Genomic DNA, 27,355 nt, shown 5'->3' on the forward strand with positions numbered 1-27,355 from the left:
CCCTCCTCAGGACCTGTACTTGTGTACACATACCGTCACATAGACAAGATACATATATGCGTAATTAAAAGTGAAACACACACACACACACACACACACACACACACACACGGCCCAAAGCAGTGCCTCCTTGCTTCTAGCTTTGGTTATGGACTCTGCAATCCCAGGTGTGCTCGATAATTTTATGACAACCTGACATAAGCTAAAGTCATCTGAGAGAAGAGAACCTCAATTAAGAAAATGCTCCCTGAACTCTGTGGAATCTACGCGGGTGACAATAGCAAAGACTCCTAGTAATGGGGGACACCGAGCCTGAATCAGCCATCCTCTATAACCAGGCAAGGCCACGAGTGGAAGGCATGGGACACCACCCCAGCCACAAAACCCCCACCTACAGCTTATGTCTGCAGGATGTGCTGGCATTAGAGTCAGGCATAATTGTCATCACAGAGACAAGAGACACTTCATCCAGCCCCTGATGAGAGCAGAGGCAGAATCCTGCAGCCAGATATTACCTGGAGCCTGGGAAGCCCCGTGGAGGAGGGGAAAGGAGGATTGGAGGAGCCAGAGGGATCAAGGACACTACAAGAACACAGCCCAAAGAATCAACTGACAGGTACTCAAGTGGGCTTACAGAGATCGGGGAGGCTGTCTGGGTCTGACCTAAGTCCTCTGCATACACTTTGCGGCTGAGTAGCTTGGTGTTCTTGTGAGATTCCTAACAGTGGAACTGTATCTCACTCTTTTGCCTACTAGTGGGACCCTTTTCCTCCTACTGGGTTGCCTGGTCCAGACTTGATGTGAGACTACATGCCTGATCTTATTTTAGCTTGTTATGCCATGTTTGTTGATGTCCCTGAAAGGCCCGCTGTTTTCAGAGGAGATTTAAAGTGGAGGGTAGAACTGGGGGAGAAAGGGAAGGTAGGGAAAGAAATTGGGGGGAGGGGAGGGAGAGAAAACTGGGGTCTAATATATGAGAGAAGAATAAAGAAAAAAATGCTTCCATAAGATTGGGCTGCAGTCAAGCCTGTAGGGCATTTTCTTAATCAGTGATTGATGGAGGAGTTGAAAGCCATCCTTGGACTGGTGGTCCTGGGTTCTATAAGAAAGCAGGCTGAACAAGCCATGAGGAGCAAGCCAGTATGCAGCGCCCTTCCATGGCTTCTGCATAGCTCCTGCCTCCAGGGTCCTGCCCTGACTTCCGTAGATGATGAACAGTGGTGTGGAAGTGTGAGGCAAATAAACCCTTTCCTCCCCAAGTTGCTTTGGTCATGGCGTTTTATTACAGTAATAGAAACCCTGACTAGGATACCAGTGAAGAGCACTAAAGCTGGAAGACAAAGACAAAGTCAAGGTAGGCTTCATGGAGGAGGATGTGCTCGAGCCCAATATATCCCACAGTGGAAGCTTTTCTTACAGAACAGAAATGCACACTGCAATAAACAGAATGCTTCTAGAAATCCGCAATCAAACACTACAACCAGAGAACAGATTTGTTAGCTTGGGTTCATGAGCCATTCATTTCTTCTTTTAACCCCTTTATCTGGCAAGACTGTAAAGGTTTGCCAGGCTGTAATTTTAGTGGGAGACGCCTACTGCATTGGTCTAAAAGTCTCGTTGGGTAGAGAACAGTTGAAAGTACAGGTAATGTATCGGGGGACACGGGCCTGCGGTTTAAATCGCCTGCTCTACAGGCATTAGGAAATGGAGTTTGCATCTCCGGAAGTCATGTTGGGTGGGCAGCCCAGCTGCAATTCCAGCACTCTCGATGATGATGACAGGGAATCTCGGGAGCAAGCTTGCCGCTCAGACTAGCCTTATCATTAAATCTGGGCTCAACTCAGAGACCTTGCCTCAATGGATAAGATGGAGCATGATTGAAGAAGACTTCTAACATCAACCTTAGGCCTTTACATGCATGCACACACGTGTGCATATGCTCATGCATCCACACACGTATAAATGTACATGTATAAACACATACATATAGAAAAATAATATTAGTCTAGTTATCACAGAGATGAGAAAGATTTTCTTAATTCAATGGCTCAAAACTACTTAATGGTTCATACAGTTAGATTCAAGTGCAGTCGCTACTGCTGGGTGCTTGCTTGGTAAGGGTGGGGAATGGGACATTACAGCGAGCAGACTACAGAGTGAAATGCAGAGATGGGCATGGCGCCATCTTTCCCTTCTATGAAATGCTGGCTGAGGGCAGTGAGGCAGCCATCCACCACTCCTCTCCCTACCCCCAAGGCCAAGATGTCACACCTCATGGTTAAGGACTAGAATACTTGATCTGTGGAAGGATGTATGCATACGAATGTTCATGTCGCAAACATGAGAATTGTCTAATTGTGTGTGAGGCTCAGAGTGGGAAGGTCTAAGCTGTGCTGGGAAGGCTGAGAGCCAGGAGACCTCACATGCTTAAAAATATCTGTCACTGTCATTGGTCCAGGAGGAAACAAGGATGTCAGGAATGAAGTGGCAATTGCTAGCAACATTCTGGAAGAGCCACTGGAGACAGCTGGGAGGCATCTGGGCCAGAGCGTGAGCCGAAGGCTGAGGGTTCTCAGCTTTGTCCATGAGCCTCTTAAGAACACGGCAGACCCTGGGGAGTTTGCCGCCGCCTTCTTGCTCTGGCCAAAATTCCACCGAGACGGAACAATATGAAGTGTGACAAGGCCAAATATCTGAGATGGAGGGGAAGATGAGGGGGGGAAAAAGAATCCTAGAGGTTGCTATTTTGGAAGACTGGGAAGCTGGGAGCAGTTGGGGAGAGGGAGGCGAAACCATGCCTAGATATTCAGAATTTCCTTTCCTGATTATGATTTTTAATTACTGGGTCATCAAGATTTAACTTTCACTGAGTGTTGAGGGCCTAGCAGTGGGCTTGCAACTGAGGCTCTGTGGAGAAGGGACAGGCCTGTGAGAAAAGCACCCTGTTACCCCACATACGCAGTGACACAGAAGCTTAAAGTGTTTATTTGCACATTCTTAGACACTTTTGAATTTCAGACGACACGATTTATAAAAGGGACCCTCCAAGCATATGTTGGAGCTGGGCACAGTGGGATGTGTCTGCAGCCTCAGGTTGTAGAGGCGGGTCACTCGGGCTTAGAAGTTCAAGGCCAGCTTGGGCAACTTTGTGAGACCTAATTAAAATCAATCATCAATCATTTAGAAACTGATCCTGGAGGGCTGGGGACAATGAGAGGAAGCAAACCCTGCAGGTCATATAGACTTTTTTTTTTCTACAGAGACCTTCATGTCATATGAATTATCATATGAATATATAATCTTTCAATAAATATGAATGTAAAATGAAAAAGATTAGAAGTTGAAGGAAAGGAAATGCGAGAGGATAAAGTAGTAATTCTAGCTGGATGGTGGTGACATAGTCCCAGTACTCGGGAGACAGAGGCAAGTCGATGTCTGAGTGTGAGGCCAGCTTGGTCTACGAAGGGAGTTCCAGGACAATCAGGGCTACACAGAGAAACCCTGTCTCAAAAAAACCAAAGCGGGGGGGGGGGGGGGAAGAAAAGTAATGCTGGGAATCAGGTTGGTCTGAGGACAAGGGCATAAATGAGTGGGAAACCGCAGGGTGGGGCATAGCATTCACCCAGTATGCCAAGATGGAAGAGTACTCCTTCATATTTAGCTTTTAACGGCCAATCAGAAGCAAGCCACAGCTTAGACTCTGCACTAGTAAAGCATCGTTAGAAGGCACTAGGAAAGATTCACACCACTGGAGTAATCCAGGAAACGTCTGGCTCGTAGAGAGGACTCAGTAAACATTTTTAATAGAAAAGTGCAGGAATGGTTCTCTGGCCCGCTCTTCCGGGAAACACTGGCTCAGGCCTGTTAGTAAGAGCCCAGGGCAGATAAGGCACAGCATGGAACTTAATTATGCATTGCTTGGTTTCTTTTATGGTTCCCAAGCCAAGTGGGGTTATTAAACGATTTACGTTTAATCTGTATCTACTACCAGCAGAGAGGGAGTCCGACTGCCTGGGAGGAGAACCATGCTTCTGCAGTTCCAGCTGACCAGTCCTGAGCTGGTACCGGGCACACAATGAATGAATTGGGGGAAAGGGTGCCTTTTGGACCACAGGACATAAAGGTCAATGAAGACGGTAGTGTTCAAACCTGAGTGTGTATCAGGGACTTTGGAATATTCTCAGAGTTTCTGGTTCTGGTCTGGAATGGAACCTAAGAATTCACATCTCTTACTTCCTCCCATCTGGTGCTGCTTCAGGAGGATAATAATCTGAAGACCCCATAATTGGGACAACCTCCTCATCTTACAGAGGAAGAAATAGGCCCAAATGAGTATCTTGTCCTAGATCCTTCGGTTATTAGAGCTGGCACAAGAACCACATTCTCTCCCTCTGCTCTAAATACTTCACCAAGCATTTCCTAAAGGTGAAAATACCCTGTCAGGAACACAGTAAAATTACAGCATGAAGAAACTAACATTAAAACAATATGGACTTGGTTCGAATTCCATCAGCTCTCCCACTAACAGGATCTGGATTCAGACAGAGTTGATCTTACCAGTTTCCTTTAATCACGAGCAGCCACGACTCTGTTCTCCGTCCTTCAGAACCTTGATATATTTGAGGGGTACATGTCAGTTATTCTAAAGAACCACCTAAAATTTTTATACAACGGCGGCATAACCTCATTTTAAGGCATAATATCAAGAGGCACCTGAAGTTAACACATCCCATTTCTAGCAATGGGAATGTCGATCTCACGGGGTAGATGCTATCTGCTGGGGTTTTCCCACAATAAAGTTATCACTTTTGCAATTAATGCCATGTGAAGAGAGAGTTTGAGACCGTGTAGGTCTGTTCTTCCACACACTTCTTGCTCTAATTTCGCTAGCCACTGGTGCTTCGTCTGAATGTGGTGGTTACCAGGAAGTGACTTTAATTGTATCCTTTCTTCTCATTTGTCCACTGGAATGCCACACTAAAAAAACTTTCTCATCTCACTTGTCTTTTTCACTGATTCATGTCAGTGAAAACTCATGGGTTCTTTCTTTAATTCTAGAATTCATATCTCTTGGTTTCCAAGTTAAATCTCTTTCTACCATACTTACAATACTGCCACTTACAATACTATTAATTCAAAACGGCCATTGCCTTAGCACATTCATTCAAAAGCACAACTGCCATATGGTCACATGCAGCTTAACAGCAGACACACACTGCGAAACGTGCTGTTAGTTTCACAACTGTACGAACATCACAGAGTCCAGCTTACACAAACCTTGAAAGCGGAGGTCACTCACCCGCCACTACCTCTTGATGCAATCAAGGGAGGCGTAATCAGAAGGTATGAGGCTACCGTTGGCATAGCACTGCGCTTCACCTTAACTATTTTTTTTCCCCACAATAAACAGTACATGCTAAAACAACAATTAAAAGCAGACAGGCTGGAGAGATGACTCAGTTGTTAAGCATACTTGTGGAGGACCAGAGTTCAGATTCCAGCAACTACGAAAAAAGCCCAGCATTTTGAACATTCCGGTAGCTCCAGTTGCAAGAGATCTGATAGCCTCTTCTGGCCTACACATGCGCAGAGAAGCATGCACGCCCCTACACTCGGCTGCATGCACTCACACAGTTACATATACCCATGCAGACTCGTGTAAATAAATAGGGGCTTAAGAGATGGTCCAGCAGTGAAGAGCACGTGCTACTCTTCTCTTGCAGATGATCCAAATTTTGTCCCGAGCATCCATGTTGATAGACCCACAACTGCCTGTAACTCTAGCTCCAGGGAATCCAACTACCTCTTCTGGACCCCGCAGACACCTGCATTCATGTAAAGGTACCCATCCGCCCACATACATATAATTTAAAAATAATAAAAATTAATGTTTTTTAAAGTATAGTATAGTCACTATACAAACCAGTGAGAGAGTCGCTTATTATTATCATCAAGTATTATGCATCACACATAATTGCATGTACTGTACTTTTATGTGACTTATGGGTAACACAAGTAGGTTTATTTATACCAACATCAGTGTAAAACATGTGAGCAATGCACTCTGCCTCAGTCTGAGCATGACTACAATGCTACTAGATACTAGAATTTTTTTTTGCCTCAATTATAATCTTATGAGGCCATCATCCCACGCCAACATTGATCAAAACATTGTTATGCAGCCCCGCAGCAATGTTTCGAAACATCACGTCACAGTGGATATGGAAAACGTGTGTTTTAATTTTTCAACTAAAAATTAATTTTATGATTAAAAACACTGTAGCCAGTCTGCATAGCAGAAATATCATGCAAGTGGTAAATGAGAACCGCACATGGGCTTTGCATTTTTGGATAGTAAAAAAGACATTAAAGATATTTAAAAAGATATTAAAAGACATTAAAAGAAAGAGAGATAGAGTAAACACTACCAAACCAAACCAGAGCCCTTAAAAAAAATCTGCCCATAAATGTAATGGTTATCCTGTTTCTTAACCAGTGCAGGTTCCAAGCTGGAGCCATCTCCACAGGTGCTGGGGCTCTGGTAGATATTTTCCAATCACAGCAGCAATTTAAAAAGTTTTAAGTAGGGTATGGTGGCTAACATCTATAATCCCAACATCAGGAGACTGAGACAGGAGGATTTGAGAGTTTGAGACCATCCTTTACTAGAGTAAAAGACTATCTAAAAATCAACACTTTTTTTTTTTGCACTAAAATCAACATGTCCCCCCTCTCTGCCTACTGTAAGTGCCCTCAGTCCACATGGGTGAGAAATCTAGCCACGATTATACAACCAGCAATGACGTAAGAGAGAACGCCATCTCTCACCCCCGGGAGGAAAAGGATCAGGCAGAGTTTGGCATAGACAAACCAGAATTTTATGAAAGAAAAACCTGCCTTAGTCCGTTGGCAGGCCCCTTCTCTGCTCAGCCCACCACACTTCGCTCTTTTGAGGGTGCATGGCAGGGGGACCTTTTGGGAGCATGGGTGTCTGATGTTGGAGTTCAAAGGAGAATGCCAGCTCAGAGGTAAATATTTGCCATGTTGACTCCTAACCATGCTATCTGATTGAAAAGAAGTAAACATTTCCCACATCTTCCATTGCATCACCTTGCCGCTGTGTAAGCAGAACAAGGCAGAAGCAAGACAAGGCTTAAACTCTAAACACAGTTTATTTTAAAGGAACAAACATAGGTAACTCCGGATCAAAGAAAGGAAAATATTGTCTAATGTTCTGCACACGCCTGCCTTCAGAATTCATTCCGAGAGACGCTCCTGTCTGGGTTCAGGGATATGACAAGTGTCAGAGTTCACTGGGGATCAGACAGCAAATGAAACAAGCTGAGATGGACCATTTGGCAAAGGCTGATGATGTTTTAGAACTGTCACATGAGGAGGATAGAGGACAAACTGGCAGTTTGTGGACATGGCCAACGTGTTAGATGTCTTGCCATGCGTGGGTCGATCCATGGAGCATGGCCTGCCCTGTCCAGATAGACACTGACGTCAGGGAGGGAATCAGAAGACCTCCCTGGAGATTCAGGACTGGAGTGATTGTCACAACATGCTCTCTTGACGTGAAAAGTGTAAGGATGAGAGAAATGGGCTGTGGCCATTACCAGGTTTGGGGAGAGTTTGTCTGCACTTAGAGAAACTACTGCTGCTGAGTCAGAAGAGCAGGGAAGAGCAACAGGGGAGGACTTCTGCCATATTGTCAGGGTTTGGATTTACTGAGCCTAAGGCCTGTCCACAGTGCTGCTGTTGACTACTGGGGCACCCTGTTGCTTACAAAAGAGAGAGAGAGAGAGAGAGAGAGCTCTAACTTTGAAGAGAGTCATTTCTGCACTGCCATTCTTCTCCACCCTGAGTGGCAGAGAGAGAGCATATAAGGAGGCACTGAGCGGAAATATGAGGTCGCAAACTATAACGCATCCACTGATCTCTGGGTTTAAAGTTGGTCCACCCCTTGCAAGGGAAAGAGTGCTGTCAGCTTAAAAATTGAACCTCCCAGATTCCTCAGCAAGGTCAGGGGTGCGGCTGGTCTCATGAGCTCCATTGCTTGGGCTATGAATATGAATCAGAAGTCAAGTTAAGAAAATATCTGCCAGCTTGGGAGAGGGGGAAAAAAAAGGAAACAAAAACTAAAGCCTACAATCTTGGCATGCAGAGGAGAATGTCTCCCGAAATGGTAGCCTTGCTCTCATCACTAGCTCATCATCTGCTGGAGTAGGAGGCTGCTGAGGTCTGAGGAGAAGAGCTTAACCCCCGTTTATCTTGGGGTCTGAGTAGGAAGCTGAGGGCTGGCGGCGTGTTTCTGCGGGCTGCTGCTTAATCGTACGGCTCTAGCTTCTTTAACTGGACATGGAGATTAAGGACTCTGGTTCTGCAAGTCAGCAGATCATCTAACACAGTGGATCTCAGCCTTCCCAAAGCTGCGACCCTTGAATTCAGTTACAGTTCCTCATACTGTGGTGACCAACCATAAAATCTGTAATTTTGCTTACTGTTATGAATCGTAACATAAATACCTGAGTTTTCTGACGGTCTTAGGTGGCCCCTGTGAAAGGGTCACTTACACCCACAGGTTGAGAAGCGCTGATTGCTAGTATGACTAGTCCGTGTGGTGGGCAGGGCATCTGGACAAGGGCAGACCAGTAAAGGAAGAGCCATGCGGACACTGCCCTGGCTTGAGGGGGCCAGGCAAAAGCTGTTTCCTGGCACAGCTTCCATCCAAGTCTTGCTCTCCTTGGATTTCAAAGAGGATTCTGGGCTTCCTGGTATTGTTACCTTTCCCTTTTAGCACCGACACAGCCTTTGCACTTGCACTGCCGCGTTTCACTGAATCCTCTCCTCTCTACGGCATTTGCTGGAACCCTGCCATTTCTCTATCTCTGCATGGAGAACCAGCCTCAACACGGATTTGTTGTTTTGAACAAGGTCTCATACAGTGCATTGGCTTTGAATTTTTTATCGTAGCTGAGTGTGGCCTTGAACTCCTGCCCCTCCAACTCTTCCAGGCAGATCTTGCTTCCAGCCAGGAGTCTCAGCCATAGCATCTCACCAGTCCAGTTGTTCTGAGTTTTGAATCTTTTTTTTTAAATTTTTTTATTTTATTTTTCTTTATTAATTACACTTTACTCACTTTGTATCCCCCCCCGTGGTTCCCTCCCTCCTCCCATCCCAATCCCTCCCTTTCTCCACCCTCTGCATGCATGCCCCTCCCCGAGTCCACTGATAGGGGAGGACTTCTTTTCCCTCCTTCTGAGGGAATTAGATCTAGTCTAATTCCTAGTCAATTAGATCTCATCAGGAGTAGCTGCCTGTCCTCTTCTGTGGCCTGGTAATGCTGCTTCCCCCTCAGGGGGAGGTAATTAAAGAGCAGGCCAATCAGTTCATGTCAGTGACAGTCCCTGTTCCTATCACAATGGAACCCACTTGGATACTGAACTGTCATGGGCTACATCTGTGCAGGAGTCTTAGGTTATCTCCATGCATAGTCCTTGGTTGGAATAGCAGTCTCAGGAAAGACCCCTGTGCTCAGATTTTTTGGTTCTGTTGCTCTCCTTATGGAATTCCTGTCCTCTCCAGATTTTCCCACTTCTTTCCTAAGATTCCCTGCACTCTGCCCAAAGGTTGCCCATAAGTCTCAGCATCTACATTGATAGTCTGCAGGGCAGAGCTTTTCAGAGGTCCTCTGTGTCAGGCTCCTGACTTGTTCCCTCTTTTCTCCTTCTTCTGATGTCTAGCCTCTTTGCCTTTCTGGGTAGGAATTGAGCATTTTAGCAAGAGTCCTCCCTCTTGATTAGTTTCTTTAGGTGTACAGATTTTAGTAGGTTTATCCTATATTATATGTCTATATGAGTGAGTATATACCGTGTGCATCCTTCTGCTGCTGGGATAGCTCACTCAGGATGATCTTTTCCAGATCCCACCATTTACCTGCAAATTTCATGATTTCCTTGTTTTTTATTGCTGAGTAATATTCCATTGTGTAGATGTACCACAATTTGTGCATTCATTCCTCAGTTGAGGGGTATCTGGGCTGTTTCCAGCTTCTGGCTATTACAAATAAGGCTGCTACAAACATGGTTGAGCAAATGTCCTTATTGTGTACTTGAGAATCTTTTGGATATATGCTAGGAGTGGTATAGCTGTATCTTGAGGAAGCGCTATTCCTAGTTGTCTGAGAAAGCCCCAGATTGATTTCCAGAGTGGTTGTACAAGTTTACATTCCCACCAGCAGTGGAGGAGGGTTCCCCTTTCTCCACAACCTCTCCAACATGTGTTGTCTCTTGAGTTTTTGATCTTAGCCATTCCGATGGATGTAAGGTGAAATCTTAGGGTTGTTTTGATTTGCATTTCCCTGATGGCTAATGAGGTTGAGCATTTCTTTAAGTATCTCTCTGCCATTCGATATTCCTCTGCAGAGAATTCTCTGTTTAGCTCTGTACCCCATTTTTTAATTGGATTACTTGATTTTTTGCTGTTTAACTTCTTTAGTTCTTTATATATACTGGATATTAGCCCTCTGTCAGATATAGGGTTGGTGAAGATCTTTTCCCAATCTGTAGACTGTCGTTTTGTTCTGAGGACAGTATCCTTTGCTTTACAGAAGCTTTTCAGTTTCATGAGGTCCCATTTATTAATTGTTGCTCTTAGAGCCTGTGCTGTTGGTGTTCTGTTCAGGAAGTTGTCTCCTGTGCCAATGAGTTCAAGGGTATTCCCCATTTTTTCTTCTAAGCAGTTTAGTGTGTCTAGTTTTATGTTGAGGTCTTTGATCCACTTGGATCAAAAATTGATGGAACCCTAACTAACAGGGACTAGCACTGGTAATTGGGCTCAAAGGATCTGGACTGGGAGCCAAGACATAGAGAAAAGTGGGATTTGCTCATTCCACAGGCAGAAGTTTAGTTTTGTGCAGGGCTTCACAATAGCCACAAAGGACATAAAGTACCTTGGTGTGAATCTAACCAAGCAAGTCAAAGACTTGTATGAAAAAAATTTCCAGCCTCTGAAGAAAGAATTAGAAGAAGATATCAGAAGATGGAAAGATCTCCCATGCTCATGGCTTGGCAGGATTAACATAGTAAAAATGGCCACCTTACCAAAAGCAATCTACAGATTCAATGCAATTCCCATCAAATTACCAACACAATTCTTTATAGACCTTGAAAGAAAAAATTCTCACCTTCATATGGAACAACAAGAAACCCAGAATTGCTAAAACAATTCTCTACAATAAGAGATCTTCAGGAGGTATCTCAGTCCCTGATCTCAAGCTGTACTATAGAGCAACAATACTAAAAACTGCATGGTATTGGCATAGAAACAGACTGGTGGATCAATGGAATCGAATAGAAGACCCTGACATAAATCCACACACTTATGGACACCTGATTTTTGACAAAGATGCCAAAACCATTCAATGGAAAAAAGACAGCATCTTCAACAAATGGTGCTGGTCTAACTGGAAGTCTACATGTAGAAAAATGCAAATAGATCCATACTTATCACCCTGCACAAAACTAAAGAGTTTTGAATCTTGCAATGCCTAACTGGCTCTGGATCGACAGGGAGGAAGTAGAACCTGACACGTGTAGCAATCGGTAAACACTGGTTTAATTTGAATTTAAACCAAACTGAATCCTAACCCATTTGTGTCTTAATTTCCACTGTCTCTGGGCCTTACTTTTTCCGTTTGTTGCAGGAGGCTAAAGGCCATCCTTATCTCCCAGGTCTCACGAAACCCTAAAATCTACGAGGAGCAATCTGCACTGCAGCGTCCCTAGCATCGTTCAGAGCCGCTTCTCACGGTTTGTATCTAACCCTTCAAAATAAGTTGCTCTCGTGACCCCTCTGCAGGCCTCTCCCCCATGCTACTGCAGCCTCCTCCCCGATCTCCCCTGGTCTAAGTCCCTTTGAGAAATCACTGACTGTCCTTGGCCTGGGGATCCATTCCTCCCACGCTTTCCAAGCACAGGAGCCTCGGCTGAAACGCTGTTTCTATATAAGCTGTCCTTGACTTCTTTCTTAGACTACATACCACAACCCTGAGCCAAATACTTCCCAAGACATCGTATTTATTTCTTTACATGCAAGATGCCTGATAGCATATAGCAACTTCGTGTTAGTTAGATGATGAGATCGAAGTTTAATTACCTATGGCAAAGTGTATCACTTTAACTCTTCACTTCCATGAACTCTTGTACCCAAGTCACCACTACCACTGTCAAGAGAGAGCAATTCCATTACCCTCCCCGGGAGCATCCCTTTTTCTTACTAAGACGTCTGTCCCTGACCTCAAGAATCATAGAATCATTTCATCTTAGTGCTAACTCATTCTGAAAGACTTACAAATTCATATTGAAAAGAAATAAGTATGTCAAAATCAATAAAGGTAGAAGGAAAAAGGAGCAAGAAAGACAAAAATCTAAACCAATAAGATTTAGTATATGTCCTAGTTAGGGTTTTTTTGTGGTTTCTTGTTTGTTTGTTTGTTTGTGTTTTTTATTTTATTTTTGTCAAATTGATACAAATCAGTCATTTGGGAAGAGGGAATCCCAATTGAGAAAATGCCCCCAAAAGACTGGTCTGTGGGTAAGCCTGTGGGGCATTTTACTGACCAATGGTTGATAGAGGAGGGCTCAGCCCACAGGGCTTGGTGTCTCTGCGAGAAAGGATGAATAAATGAGGAGGAGCCAGCCAATACTCGGCAACCCTCTGTGGTTTCTGCTTTAGTTATCATCTTCAAGTTGCTGCCTGGTTCCTAGCCTCACTTCCTTTGATGATGGACTGTGATGTGGAAGCATAAGCTGAAATAAACCCTTTTTTTCTCCAAGTTGGTTTGGTCATGGTGTTTTATCATAGCGATGGAACCCTAACTAACAGGGACTAGCACTGGTAATTGAGCTCAAAGGATCTGGACTGGGAGCCAAGACATAGAGAAAAGTGGGATTTGCTCATTCCACAGGCAGAAGTAAGTCACTTCCCCCAGAAAACAAAACTTCCTAGGACAAGATCCCAGGTCTTTCTCATGGAGGCCATCAGAGAGAAGGTTCTATCTAGAAGGTCATTAAAGAGTGTCCTCAATGACAGTTTCATATATACGTATCAGGAACATTCACTTGTCCCCTTTTCCTGAGCAACTTCCCAGAAACATTCCTACAGAAAATATTAACGTATCTTCCCTGATGAAGATGGTCTCGACTGGACTTCTCAGAGATGCAGGGAGAAAAATCGGTTCACACGTTTCTTCTCTGTTGAGGGTCTGAACTCTCAAACTAGATGGTTGCAGGCAGAAGCATTTGCTGTGAAACGCAGGTGAGCATGTATGTGGGAGGCGTACTGTTCCGTCAGGCAACTTGAAAGGGCCTACAAGAGGATCCCTACCCAGATCAAAGCCTTCCCGCCCCTGGAGCAGGACTGCTGCTGTGGGGGAGGGATTCTGAGGAAAAGCCAGGATTTCTTTTCCTCAGGAACTCCTTTTGGAGCTGGGTCAGCCCCCGCTGGGGCTTTCATCGACACATGAAATTTTCAGAGAGCAGGACATTAACATTCTAATATGAGACGCGCTGCGGTTGAAGGTTGACAGCTTCCTCTTAATCCATAGAAACACTTCGGGAAAGTCCTTGGCAGGCTGAGTTCTGTGCCACACCTCCCTTGCCTCCTAACGGGGTTAAGAGGCCCTGAAACAGATTTCTCTTTCCCTGAATCAACCGAATCAACTGAGAAATAAAAGGGCTGAACCAGAAGGAAGTAAAAACACAGCTGTGGCTTGTGGCCGTAGGCAAATGAGTTCCCTGGGTCTCAGCCCCAGAATTAGATAATCTTTCCCATACCATCGAGGAGAACATCTGGGCAGCACAGGCTTCTATAAGGGGCTAAAAGAGAAAGAGAACAAACGGCCTCTAATGAATCGTTACTTCCAAAGGAAAGGGGCGGGGGGTGGGGAGCCAGGGACTTCCTGTTCTGTGTTACCCTCCAAATTCACCAGTCAAGACAGGTACTCCTGCTGCCCTGGACGATCAAAACAACTTAGCTCCTGTGTGACTGACTGCTGGGGTAAATTAGCCAAAGAAGGACCACTGAAGCAATCGAAGGGCATGTTATAGATCCACTATTGATCATTTAAATATCAATGACCAGGCTTAACCATTTGTTTTTGAAAATGAATTAATTTAATTCACCCCCCTCCTTGCCCCCTCTTCCTTCCTTGTTTTTGGTACTGGGAATAGAACCTAGGGCTTTGTTTTCAAACATGACCTCACCAAGCTGCCCAGTTTCGCCTTGTACTTAGGAGCTTTGTACCTCAGTCTCTAAAGTAGCTGAGCTTGCAAGCCCACACCACCAGCTCTGGCACAAATGCTTTCTCCTTCCTTCCTCCCTTCCTCCCTCCTTCCCTCCCTCCTCCTTCCATTCTCTCTCTCTTCTTTCTTTTTTTCTTTCTCTTTCCTTCTTTCTTTCTTTTCCTTTCTTTCTTTCTTTCTTTCTTTCTTTCTTTCTTTCTTTCTTTCTTTCTTTCTTTCTTTCTTTCTTTCTTTCTCTTTCTTTCATAATAAGAGGGGCCAGAGAGATGGCTCAGCAGTTTAGAGAACTTGTTCCTCTTCCAGAGGGCCCAGGTTGGAGTTGCAGCACCCACATCATGGCTCATAACCATCTCTAACTAATTTCACGGGATCCAGTGCCCTATTCTGGTGTCTGTGGGCACCAGGAATGCACATGGTACCTAAACATATATGCAGGTAAAACATCCATACACATAAAACATTTTAAAAAATAAAGTAATAAGATTACTTTACTGTTATTAATTACGGCAAAAGTATTTCTCTGCATTGTTTAAAAAGTGGTATTAGCCAGTAAGAGTGGTATTCAAAGTAAGGAGGTACTTTACTCTTTCCTCACAGAGACAAATACCTGAGACAAACAGTTTAAATGAGGGAAGGTTTATTGTGGTTTGTGGTTTTAAAGATGTTCCCCCACCATGGGCTGGATCTGTTGCTTTGGGCCTAAGGTGAGGCAGAATACCATGGGGCTCTTGGGAAGGCTTCTTACCTTATGACAACAGGAGGTGAAGAGAACCAACAGGAAGAAGGGCCCAGGGCATTCCTGCCCTGAGGTGATGTCATTATTCCAACCTTCCACAGTTCAACCACCTCCCTATCCTCTATTCAGATTTTGAGTTCATCACCATATTAAACCATTCTCATTAGGCCAAGGTCTCTTTGCTTTCGTCTTGTCTGCAAATACCTTCTACGCATATGCAGAGAAACCTCCTCCTCCACGTGGTTTTCAGTCCAATCAAAATTAGCCACCCTGGGCCGAAGGAAGATGGCTTAGTCAGTAAAGTGCTTGCCGCAAAAGCGTGAGGACTTGAGTTTGGATTCCCAGCTTCCACACGAAAGGCCAGGTATGGCAGCATTTATCTGTAATCCCGGCACTGGGGAGTCGGAGATAGGCAGATCCCTCGAGTTTGCTGGCCCCAGATCTTGTCTCAAAAAATAAGGCTGACAGTTCTCTCAAGCCACTTGGCCTTCCCTGTTGTGATGGACTGTCACCAGGAATCATGAGCTAAAATAAACCATACCTCTCCTCCCCCCACACCCAAAAAAAAGTAAGGTTGAAAGAGATTGAGGAAGATGCCCATTGACTTCCACATGCATGTACACACACATGCTCGCATCCCCATACACATGTAAGGTAGACGGGGATATAGACATATGCATACAACCTCAACACACAAGCAAATAAAATATTATCTAGTATTAGCCACCGCAGGGAGGAAGGCTGAAGTGTACTCTCGTTTTATATGACTTAAACCTTGTCTGGTTCTTGAGCTCCTCCTGCCACTCTTTGGTGCATGGGGGGGGGGTATTATAAGTGAGATCTCACATAGACAAAGCAATCATCTTGATGGGGTCCTGCTGCTTTGTCTGCAGTGTGCTCTGGCTCATGGCATGTTGGTCAATCCATACAAAATTGGCTTTTTGAGCTGAGTATATGAGTACACACACCTACAGCACCAGGATTTAGGCGGTCAAGGCAGGAAGATTTCTGGGCAAAAGATATTCTGAGATCTTGCACCTCCCCAAAAGGCAATCCTGTTACTTGGGAGGAAGAGTCAGGATTAGGAGTTCAAAATCAGCCTCAAATGAAAAGCAAGTTCCAGGTTAATCCAGTTTATATGTCCTTAGAAACAATGGCACTTCTGAAACTGAGTCCTGATTTGCAATCTTTTTTGTTTTGTAGTTTTTCTGGGGCAAAAGTTCCCTGCATGGCTGATTTCTGGATCCCAGTAGGATGCTGCTACCTGCAGAGTTGAAGAGAAAGAGCATTATGTATTGGGAGTGTTGAGGCCAGAGGGACCACAGAGGATATGCTGTGCCTACCATTTGTGAGATGGTGAGGGCCCTGGGGAGGTGAGTAGACAGGGAAAAGATGGAGGACAAAAGACTCACTTCTGCTTCCCCTACGGTCAAAGCCTTGAGGCAAAGGTCAGTGATCTCCCCCATGTACACAGCCCCGTAAACCTTTCAGATGTGTTGAGAAGGAGCCCAGCCCCCAAACAGCACACAGTCAGTAAATGGAGGAATGACCGCAGGATGACACACTTGCATTCTTTCTTCTGTGAAAAGAGCAGCAAGATGATTTTTGCCTGTGACATGTCTGCGTCTGGTTGAGAATGGTGTCAACACACCTCTGAGAGTTTTGCCGCCTTGGACAAAAGTCTCTTCGATTCTCCCAGTCACTTCCCTCCTTTGGATGCATGATCTGCGTGTCAGAGTGAGCATCAAGCCGGACACCATACAGGAAGGCAGCCACAAATTCAAATATTACACAAACAGGTCTCCCTGTCAGTTTATATGTTCTTTCACTGCAGAGTGTGTGGGACGGCTGAACAAGAGACTCACTTTGCAGCTACTACTCTGGCGGTCTTTCTTGCGGCCTGTCGTTTCTCTGAGAGGTAGCCCTGCCACCGGCAGACTAGGAGCCCCGACCAGTTGCCCAACCTCTGCCCCACTGCCCTTTCACCCTTTTACCCTGCAGGCCTTCTTAAAAAGCTTTCTCTCTGCCCCGAGTTGAAAGCTAACCGACTTCTCTGCCTCCAGGGAGTTCTCCTTTCCTATCAGCAAGCATCTTCAGAGAGGTGACCTTCCCATCTGTCTTCACACCTTCACAGGTGCATGAGGGGTGAGAGCAAGGCCTCTATTTTCAGTTCTGTTTTCTCCCTGAGGCTTCTGAGCCACCAAACCCAAAGAAAATAATCAATCAAACAAACAAACAAAAAAAAGCAACAACAACAAAAATCATAAATCCTAAGTGTCGTTACGTGGTAAAGACCTTGAAAAGTGGCCCAGGGTTCTTCATCATCTGCTCAGTTTTCTGAGTCCAAGGTCATTTTGAGCCCAGAAGAACACTGTGCTGTTTGTTTAGCCTTTGGACAGCAAAAGAACGCAAGGGGCCTTTTCTAGTTTGCTTTTTACCACCATGGGGAAGGGAACGAAGGTCAACACATATATATTCTGATTTATTCACACTCTAGTTACTAAACAATTATCGGAAACCTTAGAAGGCTTCAGAGTTTAATTAAAAAAAAAAAAGTCTCTTGAAAGTTTTCTTTACCTCAATTCCAGCAGTTATATAAAGGCCTGCAGACTTCCCTGCCTCTGAAACATTTGCCAAAAATCTTTTTTTTATCAACTTCAGGGATTACAGCAACACATCTAATGTAATTGTACCTTAAAATTGTTGCCATTTGAAAAAAAAAAAAAACAACAACTTATACATGGTGTGTGTGTGCATGTGTGTATATGCATGTGTGACTCATAGGGTAAGTTCTAGAATCCTCTAACCGCTATATCCACGAACATTAATAAGATGTTTAGATGTGGCTGCTATTCTCTCATTTCTGTAAGGAAGCTGGGGTTCAGGCTTGATCATGCCCAAGACCAGAGCTGACAAACCACAAAGCCAAAATGTGATTAAGCTTTCTCTGCCCAGATCCTCTTAGTTAATTTTGTCCAGTTTCAGCAAATATTTATCGAGCGCCTCCATGTGCCAGGCACTGTCCCAAGCCTGGGAGAAATACAAGGAAAGACCTTGAGATGCAAGCGCAAGGCTTCTTGCTTTTAGCCTCCAGCGGGTGACAGGAGATGGCGGTGGGGGGCGGGGGAGGAATGTGTAGGCTTGCATCAATTAGGATCTGTCTGGTCCCAAGGGACAGGAAAGCCACGTCAAACTGCCTTGAGCAATAGGAAGAACACAGCATGGCTGTCACTAGTTGCTCCATCCCAACCCATTTCCCTCTTCTACTGGCAACAGACTCCCCATGTCAACCCAGGCATGGGGCCTTGGAAACGATCTCGTTTCTCAGTCGGAATTCGGCGTGGCTGCATATGAGTTCGGGTATAGAAGGGACAGAAGGGGAAGTGCTGTGTCTATCTTCTGGGGCGTGCCATTGCTCACACCCCATCCCCTTTCTTTACTAGATTCAGGTGTGAAGGTGGGACCTAGAGAAGGCACCCTAGACTAGAGGGACAAAGATGAGGTAGAAGATCTAGCCCTAGAATAAAGGCAGGGTCTCATGTAGCCCAGGCTAGCCTGGGATTCTATGCGTAACCGAGGATGACCTTGAGCTCTGATCCTAAGCCTAAACCTCCAACCTCCCTAATACTGATATTATCATGGCAGTGTTCTATCATGCCTGATTTAAAGGCTCTTGGGAATTGAATTTGTGGTCTCCTGCATGTAAGCAAGCACTCTACCCATTTCATAACATCTCCAGTCTTACCTCTGCACTGCATAAAAAAAAAAAAACCAACCTAGAAAAGAAATAAACCTTCAACTCGATGAAGCCACTGCTGTAAAATGAAATATGTATATATATATCTTACATGTAGGAAATTATTAAGGCAGCAATTATTCCTTAACTTCCTATTTTCCAAATAAAAGACACAGAAACTTGTTAGATTTATAATACGCTTTAAAACTCTGGAGCTGGACAGATATCAGCCCTCTAAGCTATCTTGTCTGCTTCCCATCCAAAACCCCCATAAACACTTGCACATGCTCCTCTTGGGCTGCTTCTGCTCCATCAGGCCAGTCCTCAGAGCAAGCTGCTCTTGGCCACATGCTCCTGGTTATGCCACCCCATGGCATCCTGCTCCTTTCTTCCTCCTTCCTCTCTCCTTCTCGTGGTCCTTCTGTGACTCCCAAGCCTGGCACCTTTGCTCCCCCTACCTCTCTTCTGCCCAGACTCAGCTGTAGGCAACTTTATTAGCCAATCAGGGATAATTTGAAAGGCAAGACTCACACAACATCATTTTGGATATGTGAGAATTTGCTTGTAGGACAGCAAGGATGGGGGGGGGGGGGGGCAAGCAATTAACGTTTGAATACATAGTAGCTCCAGATCAGCTCCACCACCACTGCTACTTTTTCCAGTTATGTGCAGTTGAATCCAATCCTACTCAATGTCCTTACAGTCTCTAGAGAAGCAGTTCTCAACCAGTGGGTCGTGACCCCTTTTGGGGGGGTTGAATGATACTTTCATGGGGGTCACATATCAGATATTTACATTGTGATTCATAACAGCAGCAAAATCACAGTTATGAAATAGCAACAAAATAATCTTATGGCTGGGTGTCACCAAGACATAGGAACTGTATCCAAGGGTCCCAGCACTAGGAAGGTTGAGGACCACTGCTTTGGAGATTGGCTGAGCTTCAGTGATAGTCTGTGTCTGCAGCTCTCCATGGAATCAATTTCATTCTGGAGTCTTGTTCTGTCTTTGGTGTCAGTTTGTCTTAACACTGACTCATTCTGTGGGGTAAGATGACCACCAGCAAAAAAAGAAAAAAAAAAAAAAAAGATGGCTGATGGGAAGAGTGATATCATGATGTCTAGATGATCTCTCATAAAAATGATGTCGTGCTTATCCCAGAGGCTTTCTGACATCTCCTTGCATGTCATTGCCTTGAGTGAAAACAAGTACAGCTAGGAGATGGCTGGTGGACTGGTTCAGTTCTGACAGAACCAGTCTCTCAGAACACAGGGCTTATATGGATGAGCTTGGCCCAGTAGACAGTCAGGTATCATGGAAAAGAAAAGTTCCCAATCCCAGCTAATCAGACAGGGCAGGGCTGGCTATCATAGTGGAGTGGTTCTTAGTTTCTGTCAGGGTAAGAGTGCAGATAGCGGGAACATCAAAGCCAAGCCTGCTACAGTGACCTAGTGATTTATCTCAGGGCTAGCCCTGAGCAATCTGTCCTGAGTAACAAAACTGCTCTCACTGGGTCCTGTGGCTGTGAATGGACAGCGTTTCTATTACTTCCCATCCTGGATTCTCCAGTGGTTGCGGGCATCTTTGGACCTTTATTCCTTACTCATCCATCTGGCCTGTGACATGCCCACATGGCTCAGGGCACGGCTTTGTTTGGATGACAGGTTCCGTTAGTCTCCCCAAAGTGAAAAGGAACAGCCAGAAGGAGGCTGTTCATATCAGAGAGAGAGTGAAGACAGAAACGGCCCAAAATAAGATCAGAGGAGCTAGAGCGTGGAAAGCAAAAGGCCTTTGCATTTCCGGCCAGCTCTAAAAGCAACCCTATGACTCCTCACCTTCTATAGGAAATTCATTTGGGGGCCACCTTGGGTACCACCTTCTAATGGGCCATCCGTTTATTAAAGCAATGACGTATGTTTAAATACTCAACCCAAAATGAACAGGACCTGGTTTATTCTTCGAAAGAACCGTTACAGGAGTTCTCAAATAGTTCATCTTCACACCAGTACTTCTCCAACGATTAGTCCAAGATTATTTATATTATGTCTGAATCACCCTGCAGGAGGGACGGTGGTGATGGGAGTGAGGAGGACTCAACAGTGCAGATATGTGGGCTCCTTCCTATGGATGCAGAGCCTACTAATGAGCGCCTAAGCTAGCAAGTCAGCCCGGCGTGGTGGATTACACTGTACTCCCGGCACCCAGGAGTCTGAGGCAGGGGGACTGAGACAATGGGATGCCAGTTTGGATGACACAGAGAGTCTTAGGCCCCTGGGGATATATGACAAGCCCCTATCTAAAAATAAACAAACAAATAAAACAAAACGAAACATCCCTAACGGTGCAAGCAGTTTTCTCACACTCTGAGGTTTTAGTGCGCTGAGTCTTAGTATGTGCCAATAACAGTACCTTAGGGATCACAGGCTCCATGTTAACAGAGACAGTGTGTCATAGCCAGCCTGAGCCTCACAACAGCTCCGGGAGGAATATCAGCCTAAGCAGCTTCAGATTCTGTTTAGGGGAGAGCGCAGAGCTGGACATCAAGCAACTTCATGAGGTTACACGCTATCGCTTGGCAGTTCAGCCCTTGCCACATTGAGCTTGGCTTTCCTGCCGTTTTCCTGAATAGTCATGCCATTCCAACTTACTAAATAAAGAGTCTAAATTTGGGCTGCTGCCTAAAGAACACGAACAGACGCAGTTAGAGACGCTGCGGGAAGGAACATCCTTTGTGGAAAGAGAAAACAAAACAGCAAAAACTTGGGGGAGGGCTGGCCACATTGACCCGCTGGGTAAGATACCCACCATGCAAACATGAGGACCTGAGTTCTCCACAGCAAGCCGGATGCAGTTGCAAGGGTCTGCAGTACAATGGGGAAACAGACAGTAGAGAAAACAGGATCTCCAGAAGCTCCCTGGCCAGCTAGCCTGGTGTATGTACCAGTGACATACAAGCCTGTCTCACACAAAGGGGGAGGGGAGATGAGGACTGACTCCTGAGGTTGTCTTCTGACCTCTACATGTAGTCTATTCACACACATCACACACATCACACACACACACACACACACACACACACCACACGCAAGCATGCACGCACAATTAATAGAAGTGAAATTTTGGAAGCTGTCAGCTGCCAGCATACTTGCCGTCACCAGTGGTCTAGCAAGGGTGTTGACTGCGTTCACACTTGTAGTACACGTCAGGCTTAGATCGGCTGCCTCAGGCCATTGGTCTGAACAGAAACGGTCAGTTTTCTTAGCGGTGAATTACGTCAGAAACCCAGCTAAGCGAACGCCACATCCACTTACTTCTGTTTGGTTGATTCAGAACAAACGCCAGTGTGTAGCTCAAGCTGACCTCAGACCCACGAGCCTCCTGCCTCGTCTTTGAGTCCTGGGATTATCAGTGTGAATCGTGGCATCTGGCTCATTTAGTCTCGGGTCTAATGATGTTGAGTGAGAATCTATGCGGCAAAACCCCAAGTCGAGGACATCCCCGGAAGCGATGTCTGCTTTCCTTGGGCCGGTAATTCATGATGTCTCAGTTTTAGTCAGAATTTTAAAATCTGACGGAACTGCAAATTATCACATTTCATTCTTCTATAGGCCAACATGAAATTTTTCCCAGGGTTTCCCTGCAACTTTTATGTTCTTTTTTCTGTTACTATTGTACTGATTATGTTCTGACTTCTGTTTCTCAGAACATTTCCACAAAAGCAGCTGGATCTGATTCTCAAATACTTACTTTATTCAGTTAGTGACTTTTTTTTCTCCCTGTTTTTTCTATCAGGACCACACAATTTTTAGAGAGAGACATGGTTGTTACATGTTTTCAAAATCTAACAAACCTATAAGACATTACCATGCAAAAGAAAGGAAGGAAAAAAGAAAGCAGAAAAAAGAAAAGAAAAAAAGCAATCATTTCTCATAAGAGACAGAGGAAAATATTATAACCCGGAGTTATACTTATTTAAGAGTTAAGTTTATCTAAGAGAATTACATTTTCTGATAGTTTCCGGAATGCTGAAACGTATTTTCTGTACTAGTCAATATGGAAAAAGTTTTTCTTTTCAAATTTACATTTAAATTAATGTTTTGATTAGCAAACAATAAAATGAGACATTTTCACATATATGTCATAATACCTGATTTTTAGAATTATGGGAACTTTTCAGAGGGTATATAAATTCGAGGGCCCTGAGAGGCAGGGTTGGTGGTTGGTGGTCGTTCAGGGGCTGATTGCAGTTTGTCAGTAGTCATGCTCAAAGAAGAAATAAGAAAGCAATTAGATTCAGGGATCTCTCCCTCTCCTCTCTCCTGTTTAGTGATAGGGGATGAAAGGGGTGTGTGTGTGTGATAAAGGGTGTGCAAAAGAAGAGCCCGCAAAGTAGCAAAGACCAGTTATATCCTCCTTTATATAAAACTGACAAAAAATTAAACATTTTATTCCTGGTTAGTGAAGCCAAAAAAATGGCAAATCTATCAAAATTGCAAAATTGCTAGGTACGTGTTACTTATGTATAATGTGTAGTAACAGTAAATTTAGAACACCCAAAGCCTGTGAACATATTAAGCATGTCTGAAATTGGATTGGCAAAGCAGGTGTTGATACTCAGTCAATGGGTTCCTCAGATAGCTGCCATTAGGAATGAGGTTAATTTATAGGTTCTGATGGAAGAAGCTTACCAAAGCATATTAACTGAAAAATAAGACTGAGAATAACACACACTTTGTGCCTGTATTCATGACTTAAAAACAATCATACTCCATCTACAGAGAAAAATCCTGGAAGAACACAGTTTGGCCATTTCTATCATAACAGTATATAACTTGTATAATCAAAACATGTATTGTCCTCAATATGTGCAATATACTAACAGCAATATAATTTTATGGAAGAACTTTGAAAAGACATAGGAAGGCATAATGATACAAATAAGAATTATTGAGATATAAGTAAGAATTACCTAACAGCAATTTGATGTTTTCCTTGTAATATATACACACACACACACATATATACTTTAAAAAGATTAGCACCACAATGCTCATATAGGTTTAAAGCATTGTTTTTATATTTGTACATGCATACGTGTGTGCATATATGTGTGTGTGTTCATATCTAGGTGCACGCCCACAAACTTTTGCATAATAACCCCACCTGTATGGAGGTCAGAGGACAACTTTCAGGAATTGGTTCTCTTCTTGCCTCATGTGAGTTCTGAGCATTGAACCCAGGTCACTGGCCTTGGTGACAAGCTCCCTCTCCCACAGAGCCATCTCTCTAGCTCCTCGTATAGTTTCAGTCAGTCTTCTCTGCCACTCAGTGTCATGGCCTAAGGAGTCTTCTGCATCAACAGTGTTTCCTTATGTGGTAATTGAAGGCAGCTCTCGTGTGTACTTTCCATTGTAGCCTGCTGCAATGGACCCAGAACAGGCTGCAGAGTCCCAAACTCCACAGCTCTCATGCACTTCTGGTTAGAGGTCCAGGCAAGTTACCCACTGAACTCAATGACATTTTCTTCCTCAGCTTTCAGGCGGTGTATGTGGAGGGGGATACCATGAGAGGGGACACAGCATCACCAACAAATGCTTTCTGAATGTGAAGAGGGGCCTCTGTCCAGTGTGCCTCAAACCATGACTGCCTCTCCTGGGTCTGCGGCCTCCACCTTCTGCCCAGGGACCGACATTCTTCAAGTGTGTGAGTTCACTTTTTAATCATCTACGGGGTGTAGCTCCCCGAACGTCACCTGTGTAAGTTACAAAGGTAGTGTAGGTGTGAGAGCAAAGGATGGTCCGAATGGATTGCCTCATACATGGGATGCTATTCGTCTGTCCGAGTGCCTAGAAGATGGCTTCTCGAGTTCTAAAATGAACAGAGCAGCTGCACCTGGTGGGTGGTGATGCTGTGGCTGGCTTGGCTGAGAACCAGCCTTCCAGCCTCAGGCTGTGTGTGTGTGCAGGTCATGGATCAAGCGGATTCTGTCTCTTTGAAGAATTTCCCCGGGAGCTGTGTGTCACACCAGTGCATCCAAAGAGGACAGAAATGCCTTCTGTCGCCAGGTGGAAGGAAAGCGAGAAGGGAATGCCGGGAGAAGCTTCATGAAGACCTGGTTTTCCAGAACGCGCTGGGTGGAAATGACAACCTTCCAGACAGCTGTGGAGTTCACAACCTGGAGGGAGGTTCAAGAACTGCGAACCTGCCATGGGTCTGTGTGATGCGCACAGACAAGAGCTGTGGAGATGTGCCCCTCCCCCGCCCCCGGGGTTAGACTCCATTACCAACCCAAGAGACATTGGGGCAGAGGTGTGTGTGTGAAGATGGAAGCACAGGAGAGATCGCTTCGGTGCATTCTCTTATAAGCATCCATGTAAAACGCCAACGCGGTACACTGGCCTGTAATCCCAGCGCCTGCAGGGGGGAGGGTCCTATTGCCATTTGGCCTAGTCTTCTTGGTGAAGTTCCAAGACAGCGAGAGGTTAGAGGAACCCGAGGACGGACATCCACGGTTGTCCTCGCTCTCTATGTACATGCATACGAACGTCCCAGCACATAGCCCTCTACCCATACATGAACCCACGGACATCCACACACGGTAGAGTGAGGGGCAGCTCTGTTGACACTCTGGTAGCCAGGGATAGCTCCTGTGGTTGAGCTAGCTCCTGAATCCTTAGACAGGACCTCAAAAGCTGAACGTTTTGCTCAGGCATACTGGCACACACCTGTAAGTCTAGCATTCGGGGGAGTGGAGTCAGGATACTCAGGACTAAATTTAAGGCCAGCCTCAGCTACACAGCAAGAGGCTAGATTAGGCTCCATGAGAACATTTCTTTTAAAAAAAAAATCAAAATAGACAAAAAGAAACAAAGGGAGAATGGAAGAAAAAGAACCCCAGTATTTACTGGACAGAAGCCGCATTGTAGGGGCTAGAGAGACGGCTGAGTACAGAGCATGCTTGCAAGCAAGAGGATATGGATTCGGAGTTCAGGCAAGTATACCAAAGCTCAGTGTAACGGTGCAGGCTGTAACCCCAGCACACCTGATGGGCTGAAGCAGACAGACCCCTGGAGCTTGCTGGCAGCCAGTCTAGCTAAAAGGTGAGCTCCAGGGCAGTGGAAAACCTGTCTCAAGATGAGGGTGGAGAGCATGAGAAGAACACACCCAACCTTGATCTCTGACCTCCACATGGACATGTGTGAGCGAGCACCACCAACCACACCCCCTCCCACACACATGCAAATAAAACAACAAGGTAAAAGCTATTTTACTTTTATTATTTATTTATTTTTACCCAAAAACAGACCACTGAAACCGGTTAAGAGGCCAAAGATGACATTGGGAAAAGGAGAATAAAAGATTCTTTGCATGATCCTCTTGCACTGGAGTCTCCCTTCTTTGAGCTCTCATCTACAGGGTATTATATATGCAAAGGAACAAAGGCAGAAGACTTTTTAATGGCAAGGCAGAAGACTTTTCACCACATAAGTGAAAAGTTAATCCTGGAAAGCTGTAGATCATAAATCTGGGAACATCCATTCCCTGTACTTATTTGGTGAGGGGACATACCACCACCACCCCGGATAATCCCAGAAGAAACTCACTAGCAAGATTAGAAGTTAATTTTGATGTAGTATTTACGATGTCTTTCTTTCAAACAAGGAGCCCCGTGCGCCTCACGGAGGAACCTGGAACTAGCTTCATCACTGCTGGTTGTAGCCGCTGTGTGGAGTAGCTGTGGCAGGGAGGCGGGAGAAATCAGAATGTGGCCAGTGTCTAGGGCACTTAGGAACTAAAACCTTCTTCCTGGGTCTCCAGACTAGGGAGGATTAAACACAGAGAGCTGGATCCTACGGTGAGCTTTTTGGGAAGGAGGCAGCTGAGGGCAGAGCATCCAAACAGAGCATTCAACTCTGCCTATTTCCTGTATTTGTCTAGCTGGAAAAGACCTCTGTAATCCTCCAGTGGCCAAGAGGCACACTGGCCCCATCCACCCCGTGTGTTATGTGTTTACATTTAATGCAACAGTCACAGTATTCTAGATATAGGCCCTGGATCCTGGAGCCAGGAAACTCCGCTGCTTCTGAGCATCTCCCTCTGCCTGGCTGTTGACCATGTCTGTTTCTTTGCTTTTGTCCTCATGGCCAGACATCAAGGTGATGTGTGTGTCCACGTGACCGCTTACGCTTGAAACTGCTCCTAGGCAGCCCGAGCCTACTGTGGGCAGGTCACAGGTGTATTGGAGGATGACATTCTGTGTGCACATGTATCTGAGAATTGTCAATGGAGGAAGTTTGTCAGAGGTCTCCATGGCCAGCCACGTGCTTGCTGTTTATCCATACAGACGCAAAGGCTAACACACATCACCCAGTAATCAAGTGAGTTCAAAAAGGGGCCGAGCAGAGCTTCCACGGGCATCTCCCACAAGGCTCCTCTTGACACACGGAGGCAGATGTGCTCACCTGGGGGGGGGGGATGCAGAGTGGCAGTCTCTCTTCTGTGTCACTTCACAGCTCAGTGCACAAGGCTGCCTGCGGTGATGAGCCCAGATGTTGGGATGATAAATCACTGCTGGGA

At 45.2% G+C, this 27,355-nt stretch overlaps 2 long non-coding RNA genes across 7 annotated transcripts in view; one reads left to right on the top strand and one right to left on the bottom strand.

The window, feature by feature from the left end:
- LOC132646377 (uncharacterized) lies at positions 1-26,096 on the top strand. The gene is made up of 5 exons (XR_009584604.1): positions 1-616; positions 11,708-11,813; positions 16,246-16,415; positions 24,311-24,481; positions 24,744-26,096. It is a non-coding gene; the product is annotated as an uncharacterized LOC132646377 (long non-coding RNA).
- Positions 9,210-27,355, bottom strand: part of LOC132646375 (uncharacterized) — a 57,226-nt gene continuing 39,080 nt past the window's right edge. For 3 of the 6 annotated variants that reach the window (XR_009584596.1, XR_009584602.1, XR_009584597.1), the window contains one exon: positions 26,044-27,349. This is a non-coding gene — a long non-coding RNA (uncharacterized LOC132646375). Of the gene's footprint in view, positions 13,881-15,051; positions 16,307-26,043; positions 27,350-27,355 lie in introns of those variants that run through there. The other 3 variants (XR_009584601.1, XR_009584599.1, XR_009584598.1) reach the window with 3 other exon arrangements.

The sequence above is a fragment of the Meriones unguiculatus genome, chromosome 11, assembly GCF_030254825.1.
Source record: "Meriones unguiculatus strain TT.TT164.6M chromosome 11, Bangor_MerUng_6.1, whole genome shotgun sequence".
Lineage (NCBI taxonomy): Eukaryota > Metazoa > Chordata > Mammalia > Rodentia > Muridae > Meriones > Meriones unguiculatus.